At 35.8% G+C, this 12,319-nt stretch overlaps 1 protein-coding gene and 1 pseudogene across 25 annotated transcripts in view; one reads left to right on the forward strand and one right to left on the reverse strand.

Moving 5' to 3' along the window:
* MTMR3 (myotubularin related protein 3) overlaps positions 1-12,319 on the forward strand; it is a 137,487-nt gene that overhangs the window by 43,095 nt on the left and 82,073 nt on the right. Inside the window, exons 1-2 of one of the 25 annotated variants that reach the window (XM_057306116.1) lie at positions 4,447-4,690; positions 9,034-9,071. The exons of 23 other annotated variants lie outside the window; for them this stretch is intronic. The gene's annotated coding sequence lies outside the window, so the exon portion shown is untranslated. Of the gene's footprint in view, positions 1-4,446; positions 4,691-9,033; positions 9,072-12,319 lie in introns of those variants that run through there. One more of the 25 variants, XM_057306114.1, reaches the window with a different exon arrangement.
* LOC113245077 (small nucleolar RNA SNORA70) lies at positions 11,103-11,212 on the reverse strand (annotated as a pseudogene).

Raw genomic sequence — 12,319 nt, forward strand, 5'->3', positions numbered from 1 at the left:
TGTAACCTTTAGCAGTTACTCCCTTTCCCACCTCTCTTTAGTCTCTGGCAACCAGTAGTTCACTTTCTGTTTCTGTGGTTTTGCTTATTTTGGATAATTTGTGGCCTTCTGTGTCCAACTTCACTTGGCATGTTTTAATGGTTCATCCATGTTGTAGCAAGTACCAGTACTTAATTCCTTTTCATGCCTGCATAAAATACCTCACTTTTATCCATTCATCCATCAGTGGACTTCGGGTTGTTTGTACTTTTTCACTATGAATACTGGTGTTATGAATATTTATATGTAGGGGTTGGTGCGGACACTTATTTTCAGTTCTTTAGGGAAGTAAAATTTTAAGTCATATGGTAACTATATATTTAAGTTTTTGAAGAACTGCCAGACTGTTTTCAATAGTGACTGTACCATTTTACATTTCCAGTGTACTTATTAAGGTTTCAATTTCTCTGCGTCTTCTTTTTTTTTTTTTTTAAAGATTTTATTTATTTGAGAGAGAGGGCGCACAAGCAGGGAGAGTGACAGAGGGAGAGGGAGAAATAGGCTCCCCGCTAAGGAGGGAGCCTACCCGGGGCTCAATCCCAGGACCTTAAGGTCGTGACCTGAGCCAAAGGCAGACGCTTAACCAGTTGAGCCACCTAGGCACCCCTCTCTGCATCTTTAATAACACTTGTTATTTACTACTTTGATTTCTAGCCATCCTTAGTGGATTTGAAGTGGCATATCGTTGTGGCTTTGATTTACATTTCCATAATGATTAATGATGTTGAGCATCTTTTCATGTGCTTATTGACCATTTGTATATCTTCTTCGGAGAAATGTCTATTCAGATCTTTTGCCCATTTTTAAGTTTATTTTTAAAATTCTTGTTGAGTTGTAGTGTTCTTTATTTGTTGTACATACAAGTCTCTTATTAGATATATAATTTGCAAAAATTTTCTCCCATTTCATGGATTGCCTCGTTTCTTTCCTTCCTTTCTTTACTTTTATTTGCATTTATTTTGTGCTGAATTTACTCTTCTGGGCCATAAGTTTTCTTCAGTTTTCTTCTGGGATATCTTTTTCTATGCAGCTTCCCCTTCTGGTTTAGGAACAGTCTGCTCTTTTTCAGTAAGGATCATTTTAGTGTGGCACGGAGAGCTCGTGTATGGTTTAGTCCCAACATGAGCTCCGTAAGTTCTGTGTCGTGTCTTGGGGGCTTTTTTTCACCTGGTTGTGTTAAATGACCAGAGAACCTAAACTCTTAGGTTCAGCATTACTCTCTGCAGTTTTAAACATATGCAGTAAAAATTCACTCTTTTTGGATCACTGACGCTGTGTCCAACCCCACTGTTTGTCCTGGGCACACCTACCAACTCCACCATTATAGTGACAGAATGGTACTTGGTAACTTTTTGGAAATGCATACCCTTGATGGCCTGGGCAGTTTCATGAGTGTTCTTAAAGTGAACACAAAGATTTGAACCTCTTGGTTGGCATAATTTTGTGGGTTTTTCTGGGTCAAATAAACAGCAAACCATTTCAGAGATCATCACCTCAGGCTGCTTACAAGAAGAGCTGTCTTTTCCCTTTTCTTGGTGGTGTCCTTTGAAGCACAGATATACTTAAACTTGATAAAATCCCATTTATCTATTTTTTCTTTGGTAATTTAAGTTTTGATTTTTTCTTTAATCCAATAAACCATTATATAATCCAAAAGTCATGAAGATTTACTCCCAAGTTTTCTTATAAAAGCTTATAGTATTGCATTTTAACAAATTAAATCTTTTGAGCCATGAATGTGGGGTGTCTTTCCATCTGTTTAGGTTGTCTTTAATTTTTCAACACTATTTCGTAGTGTTGAAGTTTTTTGTTTTATTTAATTTTTCATTATATATATACACACACACACACACACACACACACACACACACACTTAAATAATATATGGTATTCTTTCCCTTTTTTTTTTTTTTTTAAAGATTTTTTATTTATTTATTCGACAGAGATGGAGACAGCTAGCGAGAGAGGGAACACAAGCAGGGGGAGTGGGAGAGGATGAAGCAGGCTCATAGCGGAGGAGCCTGATGTGGGGCTCGATCCCACAACGCCGGGATCACGCCCTGAGCCGAAGGCAGACGCTTAACCGCTGTGCCACCCAGGCGCCCCTCCCTTTTTTCTTTTTACTCTACTGTACATCTCTATCTTTACATTTTTTATTTTTTTCTCTGCAATATGTCTTAGAGACATTTGCTTAAATATTATATAACATTCCATAATATGAACATAATTTTTTGTTCATGTAGTTATTCCTCTATTGGTAGATATTTAGGTTGTCTTTAGTCTTTTGTTCTTAGTAGCTGTTGCAGTGAAGGGTTTTTTTTTTTTTTTTTTACATCTCTTTCCATGGGTGACTACTCTGAAGTATTGAGAAATAGATTTGCTGGGTCATGTGGTATACATAGCTATAGTTTCTTTTCTCTTTATTTTGGTTCTTTTCTTTCTTCCTGCCCCCTCCCCCCCAAATGTAAGCTCTGTGCCCAACATGGAGCTTGCAAATCTTGATCTTGGGATTGAGAGTTCATGCTCTACCCACTCAGCCAGTCAGGTGTCCCTACATGACTATAGTTTTAATACACTGCCAGAATGCTCTTCAAAGTAGCTATAGTAGGGATTCCTGGCTGGCTTAGTGGGTAGAGCATTTGACTCTTGATCTCAGGATTGTAAGTTTGAGTCCCAACGTTGAGTGTAGAGATTATTTAAAAATAAAATCTGTTAAAACAAACAAACAAACAAAAAAGCCAACCAAAAATTAGCTATATCAATTTTTCTTCTACCCGAAGTATATGCAAGTAGTCATTTTCCATGCTCATTCCAGTATTTGAAAGTAAATGGTGTCTTAATTTTGGCCAATCTAATGGATGGAAGATAGGAAAATAGTTATCTTCATTGTTTTTATTTATATTTTTCTGATTATTTATGAGGTTTAGATTATTGTAAGATAGCTTTAAGGTATGCATTTATTATTTTCTGTTGTCCATTTACTCAGACTTGGTTCCCTCCCCGCAGACTTGTTATTTTTTATTTTTTAAATATTTTGTTTATTCATTTGAGACAGATACAGAGAAAGAGAGCATGAACAGGGGGAGAGTCAGAGGGGGCAGGAGAAGCAGACTCCCTGCTGAGCTGAACCCCCCCCCCCCCCAATGTGAGGCTCTATCCCAGGACCCGGAGATCACGCCCTGAGCTGAAGGCAGACACTTAACCATCTGAGCCACCCAAGCACCCCTACAGACTTGTTACTTTTAAAGGGATCTCTAATGCTTAAAGGGTCTGTTACTTTGACTGAAATGCTTGTAGCATTGAGCAAGTGGTTGAGGAGTTAGGAGTGGTTAGGTGGAGAGTAGAGCTGGTGAGGGTCAAACAAATGACTTTGGGAGTCACCTTGATCGGCTTCCATACAAATAGCCTTTTAATATCTTTCTTTTAGTTAAATCAGTTTCAGTGAGTTTTTTTTCCTTAGCATTTGATTTCCCAGTCATTTTTCAAATTCTAAGTTGTGTGTATATGCTTTTTAAGTCTGCTTTATTAAGATATAATTTATATGCAACAGAATTCACTTAGTGTACTTTGATAGATGTATGGGCTTATAAAATCACCACCCTATTCTAGATAGAGAATATTTCCATTACTACAGAAAAAGTTCCTAATGCCCTTCAGCAGTCAGTTCTCCCATTATCCTCATCGAACCACTAATCTGATCTGTCACTGTAAATTAGCGTTGCTTATTATAGAAATTTGATATAAATGGTCATTCCCAAACCTTTTACATAGACTTCTGAGTTTAGGATTATATTCAGTTTATTAAGAAAGCGAGCTTTAAAAAATGATTAATTTCTAGATGTTTTTGGCTAAAAAATTCTTGAATTTCTTTAGAGTTGAGTGATTTCTTTTCTTTTTTTTAAGATTTTATTTATTTATTTGACAGAGAGAGACAGCCAGCGAGAGAGGGAACACACAAGCGGGGGGAGTGGGAGAGGAAGAAGCAGGCTCCGCGGAGAAGCCTGATGTGGGGCTCCATCCCAGAACACGGGGATCACGCCCTGAGCTGAAGGCAGACGCTTAATGACTGCACCACCCAGGCGCCCTGAGAGAGTGATTTCTGAATGGTGACTTGGCGACTTTACTTCACTGTTGAATTAGAAAAAAATTTTGTTTCAGTTCTGCTGTGGAAATACTGACACAATAAGGGTAACAGTACTTGAATCTCTGAAATGAGATATAGCCCAGTGGAAGGAAGATAGCAGTAGCTGATCTACCCCTATCTATTTCTATACTTGTCTCTTAAATGTTAGTTTCATGGTACTGTTGACCATTACATACATTGATTTTGGTTTATATTGTCCTGAATGTGCAGACATTGTTTTGAATGAAGGACACCATCCACAATGATAGCGTTTAGTTTTTTTGCCAAAGTATATTTTTAAAAAATAAATTTCTATTTCCATAGTTTTCCTCAAAGGGAGGAAAAAAAGTCTATGCTTTTTATTTATTTAAGAGAAGGAGAGGAAGAGACTGAGGGAGAGGGAGAGAGACCATCTTCAGCAGGCTCCATGTCCAGCATGAGCCTGACGCAGGGCTGGATCTTACCAACCTGAGATCATGACCTGAGCTGAAATCAAGAGTTGGATGTTTAACCGACTGAGCCACCCAGGTACCCTCTTGTTTATCTTTTCAAGCAGACTAAGACTAAAACATAAAACAGTAGAGGGGAGTGTGTCAAACCTGATTTCTAGCCCTTTTGTAAGATCGTAATGTTGCAGATTCAGCAAGATTTCGTGGTATTTGTTGGGAACTCCTGACAGCCAGCTCTTCTTTCTTCCTTGCATATGCCTTAATCTCTTTGCACACCTTCTACTTAAAGTTTTGCAATGGTTATTCTTTAAAAATCAAAACAAAAACAAAAAAACAACCTACCTCAGAGGTATACCCGTGTTAACCAAGATTACAGGGACTGATTATAAATTGAGTGCCAGTGTAATCTGTGTCATTCTGTTACATTGTGGGTTTTGGATTTGAACTGGAAATGTCTGTTTTCTGAAAGCACTAGTTTGTTTTAATTTATTATAAATTTGAGAAATAATTGTACATGTAATAAAGTGTAGTAACCTTAAGCTTGATATCTTTTTACGTATGTATAGACCCATATAACTACACCCAGATTAAGATAGAACATTTACAGCTCTCCTCCACTAAGACCTTCTCCCACTCTTTCCTAGTGAATATATACCCCAAAGGAGATAATCACTACTTTGACTTCTATCACGATAGTGTCTTTGTTTTTGTTTTTAGTTTCATAGTAAAAGTTCTTTTTAATTTAAAAACGTTTATTTTTTTGGTTGTAAGTTTAATAGAGCAGCGGAGTAGCATACCTAAGCTATTAGTAAAGTTATAATCAGGGATTGCTTGAAAGGCATGGAAGTGAGCAAGGTTTAATTGTATGATACAGATGATTAATAACAAAATTCTAGTGTAGTCTTACGCAGCCTTTCTCGTGGCCAGATATACTTTACCTGGTACTAGAGTACAGCCTTCTTTTTCATTTGGACTTTCTTTAATCATAAAGGAGAATCTAGAATAATAAAGTAATATAATGAATGTTCATGTACCTGCAGACTAATTGAATATTAATCTGTCATATTTGTGTGAGATTTTAAAAATTAATTTTTTGCTTTGATACAATTTCGAATTTAGTAGAAGTTACAGAAATAAGGAGGAATTTACCAATCATTGCCCTTCACCAGTTGTTTACATTTTGTTTCATATGCTTTATAATTCTTTCCCCATTTTTTTCCTGAACCCTTTGAGAGTGAGTTAGAGGAACTGTGCCCCTCCAGAATTCCTTTGAATACTTTTCCTAAGAATAAGGTATGGATGTTCTTTCACATAACCACGGAGTAATCCTTTATGGAGTTTTAGAGTTTAATTTTGAGGATAGTCTTATATCTAAGTTCTTGGATATACCTCACAGTTTGCAAGATATTTCACACACTGCCTCAGGTTCCTCTATCAACAGAAGTTTTAGTATGTTTTTAAGCTTAACTAAATGCAAATGTAGTTTCTTTTACTTTTGGTCAAGATGTTTTGAAATTTGAAAATTAAAATTCATCTTGCTAACTTTGGCTTGTATTTCATTAGGTTTATTGTCATCATCATCATTACAGTATCTTCACATAATTTTTGAACTGAGAGGCACTAATTAGGCTTTAGTCTGTCAGTGTTCTTTGCACACCAGTGCTGTGAAGTGTCAAGATGATACATAAACTCAGCAGATCATTTTTAGTTGTCCCTTATCACTGACTCCCACAGAAATGATATATGTATGCTTGTCCAAGCCACATTTATTCTCCTTTCTGTTTTCCTGGTAAGAGTACATGTTTTTAGGGCAGTTGATGTATGGATAAAGGCATTTGTATTGTGTTTACTTTCTATGGAAGTGAGTAAATTTGTTTGTGAAAATTAAACTCAGTACACTAAAGGTCTTAATACATATCTCACCAAATGAGCAACTGTTCGAGTATCTAAGGGAGGTGGTGGTTTTCCTTGTGCCCTGTTTAGATATTCTGGAGCCCAATTTTTCTCTTGTACATGTAACTTCAGAAGTTTTCTCTGGTTATGTTTGCATTTTAGTGTAAAATTTATAATACCTCTTTTCCTTAGTATCTTTTAGTTTTAGTACTTTATTTGTAGAATTTGAAAAGATCTTACCATTGTTTTAGGGGAAAATTGAATTCAGGTGATCATGTCACATCATGGTAAGGTGTCCCATTTTAGCATGGTGTTTAGAATCTAGAAATATACTAGCGCTTTGACCTTGGGCAAAATACTTAATCCTTGGGCAGATTACTTAATCCTCGGGAGACTTGCAGTCCTCACTGAATGGGGATAAATAGTACGTACCCCAACAACAACCCTATGAAGATTAAATGAGATAATGTATGAAAGTACATAGCTCAGTGATAGGCACACAGTTCAGTAAATACTAGCTTTTAAGTAGGAATATAATCCTACTTATTCGGACTTTGGTTTTGTTTAACAAAATAATACTTAAATATTCCTTTAGACTAGTTTTATTAAGCCTATAACGTTCTGTAGTATTTAAACAGAGCTCTGTATGCAGTGTTTAACTAGTTTTTTTGTGAACAGAGTAATGGATAGTTCTATAATGATTACTTTTTAATAGTTTTTTAATGTATATTGGTTTATTTTCCAGTAATCTCATGGGATTGTATGGGCAGGACAGATAATTATATTTCTTTTGAGAGCTCAAGAAACAGATTACCTAGAGAGTGTGGTGTAACTAAGTTACTGATACATAACTGGGTATTAGTGGGAATAGCTAACATGTATGTGTTACTAAATGCTAGTACACTTTTAGTTGCTTCTGTGTATTAGATCACTTATAATAACACTGTGAGATATTTTTGCTGTCAGAAACATGTTAATGAAAAGAGACCTGCTCAAGATGATAGAACTAATAAATGCCTGAAATTAGGTTTTGAGGCAAGGTCTGCCTGTGCATAAATGCCTAAAAGCTAACACTCTTTAGAATGCTAGTGTATGTTTTTAATTTTAACACTGGTATTCCCTTGAAACCTTTGTTTAAAAGAGCAGAAACTGAAGTGACAGTGCATAGTTAAAGGGGAAATCCTATTCCTCCACTCTGCCACAAGCTGTGGGGAGTAGAATAAAGGAATAAAAGCAGGAGATCTGGTCTTAAATGCTGACTTTTGCAAAAGAATTTGCCTTTCTGATTAGATTTACTGTCTGGTTGAATAATCTTTTATCTTCCTGTTCCCTTTTGCAGGGAGAAGTTTAGAGGCTGGAGACAGACCAGCTATCTGTTCTGATATCCCTTAGATAGGTTTTCATTCTTCCTGTTCTATAGTCTGTAATTATAATTTGAAAGGATTAGATTTAAAAAGAGTAAAAGATTCCTTAACTTCTATAGTTTTATTAAAGTATTGACCCTAACCCCATAACTTATATATATATATATATATATATATATATATATATATCTATGTAATGTATTTATGTATAAATATTTGTGTGTGTGTTTATTTATTTATTTTAACTCTGTATTTATGCTTGGGAACTTTTAGGTAGTCATAGTCTTGTTAATATACTGAACACATAGACCAATTGTCTTATCCAGTCAGCTTTTTGCTTCCTTGCCCTTACATTTGTTTCATTGTGCTGGTGCCCATAACAACACAAACTTACAGCCCAGTAATGCAGGGCAAATACACTTCCTTCCTTCCCTGGAGGCTTTTCCTGTACTAGATGCCAACTGGGACGGTGGTGAGCCTGGGAGTTTAATGGAAAACCTGATTTCCTGACTTTCTCTCCTTTGGATTAGATTGTCTCAGTGCTGAAATAGGCTTTAAGAAGTGAGTAGAAAGCAGTGCCCAGCTTGAGGTTATTTAAAAAAATATTCAGCTTTAGAGTGAATGGATTTCTTCCTTTGTTAACATCTCAGAACATGTTGATGGGTTTAATGTCACTGTTTAATAATAATCTGTAGTAGAACATTATTTAGTGACACCCAAGTTTTCAATTTAATAGCCGTTTATTTGCCTTGGCAAATTCTCTGTATTTTCCTGTATTCCCCAAGACTTGCTTTTCTTTACAGTTTTCCAAGTTAATTTCTTTCTTTTATTAAATTAAAAAAAATTAAGATATTTATTTATTTATTTATTTATTTATTTATTTATTTATTTATTTTAGTAGTCTCTACACCCAACACGGGGCTTGAATTTATAACCTCAAGATCAAGAGTTACATGCTCCACTGACTGAGCCAGCTAGGCGCCCCCAAGTTAATTTCTTTGAATAGAATATAATATTGTAATATTAAAAAATATGCCCCCCCATCCTTTCCATTTGAGTTTTAAGATGCTTCTGTTTTTGATATTACTATTTTGGCTAAAAGACTTCCTGGAGAATTTGATGTGATGTTTGGATTTTAAAGGCTTTTATTTTACCCCCTTTTCAGAACCTTCTGTCAAGTACTCACTTCTACAGCTGGCAAAAGTAAGATACTTATTGATAATGGATTAAGCTTCATTAGTATATGCCATCTTATTTTCTTGTTATCTTTCTTGTCATTACGTACTAATGTTTTAGCTTTACTGTATTTTGTCTTCGTTTGGATCTGGCAGTTTTAATATCCTTATTAGCAGGGCTGAATCTCCTTTCTCAGGAGAATGCTGACACTTTAAATGGCTATGAAACTTCGTTGTTTGAGTGCCTACTGAGCATCAAGATGTTCTTTTCTGGAGATCCCTTTCTTTACCGCACACTTTTTACCTTCAATAGATCATAGCAGTCTTGGGGCTCAGCAGCAACTTGTTCTCTCCTCTCTTTTGTGCTTGTCTACTTTTTTCTTTCATAAAATTCTGAAGATTTGTTTTTACAAAATATTAGTTTTTAAAATAAAAAATTTGGTGAATAATAGCACTACATGTAATTTTTGGGTCTCAAGTAAACATCCAATTGCATTTCATAAATGTGTGTTAAAGGATCTAAATCTGTGAATGATGGAATAAACTTCCCAAAGCTTGTTCTTGTAGTTGATGATGCTTCAATAGGTATAGACCTTTCTGAAATCTGAGTCTGATTTGGAACCGTATGTGTACTTCTGTCATACTTGTCATACTTAAGGGAAAAAAATTTGTATTGTGAGCTCAGAGTTAAATTTTTCTTGGTCATTGGAGTAATGAGTGTTTAAAATTTTTTTTCCCTTTTTTTCCCCATAGATTCCTTGCTTAGGACTGGCTATATAATTTGCAGGGTTCCTTTAAAAAAAAAATTAAGAATTTCAGAATGATTATAGCAGGATTAAACCAAGCATGGAGTCATGTGACTGCACAGGTTGTGCACCCAAGAAGCTGGCCTTGTTTTGGTTAATGTGTTCAGTTCCTCAACAGATAATTTATTTTATTTTTAAAAAAGATTTATTCATTTCTGAGATTGCGCGAGTGGGGGGAGGGCAGAGGGAGAGAATCTGTAAGCAGATTCCCTGCTGAGCGTGGACCCCTGCAGTGGTGTCTCAGTCTCATGACCCATGAGATCATGACCTGAGCCAGAACCAAGAAGAGTTGGACGCTTAACTGACTGAGCCACCCAGGTGTGCTGTTCAACAGATAATTTAGAAAAATTGTGTACATTTTCTAATTTTGACACATAAGTGTATATTTTACTGTTCTTATTTGAAGAAAACATGTCCATACTAGGATTTAAAATCGTCTTGAACTGTTTTATGCTAGTTTTATTTTCTAACTTAAGATCTGGTTAAGGAGTGTCACAGTATAAATTGTTCTTATTATACGTTTAAATTAAATAAAAAACACAAAACTATGGATCTTAAAGATGCGAAAGGGACTGTATTGGAGGTGATTGTTTTGTTTTGTTTTGTTTTATTCAGAGATCGAAGTCTTCTAGAGATAAACTTTTGAAATTGATGATCCTGAGTTGTGACTTTAAGTCACATGCTTACTCTTGAGATAACTTTATAAACCTTTTCAGGCATGCTAATTAAGGTTAGCTGAAACTACTTTTAGTAAAAGCCCTGTGCTTGTTTTCCCAGTGAGCTAAATCAAGCAGTAATTTCTGAAGATTTTTTTTTTTTTTTTTTTTTTTTTTTTACAGGAAATAGGATTTATTGGTGGGCATGAATAGGGAGGGGGCAGTGCCAAGGTTCTCATGACTGCAGAGCCCTCCACTAGTCCAAGGGGCCACGATTAGGGATGTATTTGACCCCACAGCCATCTGGGACGAGCTGCTTTTCAGCTACCATGTCTTCAAATTCGTCTGCATTAAACTTAGTAAAGCCCCATTTCTTGGAGAGGTGGATCTTCTGGCAGCCAGGGAACTTGAACTTGGCCCTGCCTAGGGCTTCAGTCACATGCTCCTTGTTCTGCAGCTTGTTATGGATGGACATGATGACTTGGCCAGTGTGGACCCTGCTACTGTGCCCTGGGGCTTTCAAAAGGCATCCCGTATGCCTATCTGCAGCCTAGCTTGGAGATAGCATGAGCTCAGACCTCAGTGTCCACTGGAAAGGGCTGTCTCCAAGGTCCCTTAGGGCAACCCATACAATCAGCCGGCTGCATACACCACCAAGGAGGCTACTCTTTGGGCCCCCATGGAGAAAGAGCACAGTCGACTTGAAGATAACATTTTTTAATGAAACTCTTTAAAGTTTTCTGGGTAGACATTATTCTGGGATGACTTCCTGTGTATGCAGGTATTACTTGCATGTTTTATACAAAAGAATAACAATTGATGTAGATTATTAGATAGCAGCTGTACCTTTTAATAAGAATATTACTGTACTTTTAACAGGTAAGAAGTTTTATGGGAGCTGAAACTAGAACTCCCCACCTTTTTTTTTCCAAGTAGGAAATTAGAATGTTATCAAAGGTCCAACATTTTTTTTCCCCTCTTCCGCCTCCTCTCCATCATCAGGTTAGCAGGTGGTTAAACAACCATTTACCTGACAGAATGTGCTGGGTGATTGACAAAAGCCATCAATAGAACACATTCCCTTGATCATGTCATGAAATTGATCTCCTTGGAGGCTAATTAACTTCATGGAAATTTCTGTACCTTAGAGGAACTTTAGACTTTACACACAACGCTGATCACCTATAAATGCTTGTACTTTGGTTATATGGAAGACCACAAGTTCATATGCATTGCCTCAGATTTGAAACAGAGTTGGTGACCTTTGTAAAGTGGTACATATAATCTGGTTGTACAGCTTTTTCTAGGTACTATACCTACTACTTTTGGATGAGGGTTAGAGCCCCTACTTTAGGATACAATATTAGGATTTTTAAAAAATTAAAATAGACTTTATATAGTGAAATACACAGATAGAAGTATGCAGTTTGAGTCTCAGTAAATGTTTAGGGCTATGTAGCCACTGCCTCAATCCTGATGTATAACTTTATATTAAAATGTTCTCTCATGGCCCCCTTCTGGTTATTTCCACTTCTCCTCCCACCCAAATTACTGTTCCCACCTAAACTATGTTTCTGTCACCATAGATTATTTTTATCTGTTTTTAAATTTAAATTTAAATAAATAAATTTAAAAATAAATTTTATTTTTATTTAAATTTATTTATTTAAATTTAAAATAAATTTATTTATTAAAATTAAAAATTTATTTTATTTAAATTTATTTATTTAAAGTAAATCGTATTTACTCTTTTATAATTTGCTGCTTTGAGTCAGTGTAATGCTTTTGAGATTCATCCATGTTGTTCATTTTTA

Source organism: Ursus arctos, unplaced genomic scaffold, assembly GCF_023065955.2.
Source record: "Ursus arctos isolate Adak ecotype North America unplaced genomic scaffold, UrsArc2.0 scaffold_34, whole genome shotgun sequence".
In the NCBI taxonomy this organism is placed as follows: Eukaryota; Metazoa; Chordata; class Mammalia; order Carnivora; family Ursidae; genus Ursus; species Ursus arctos.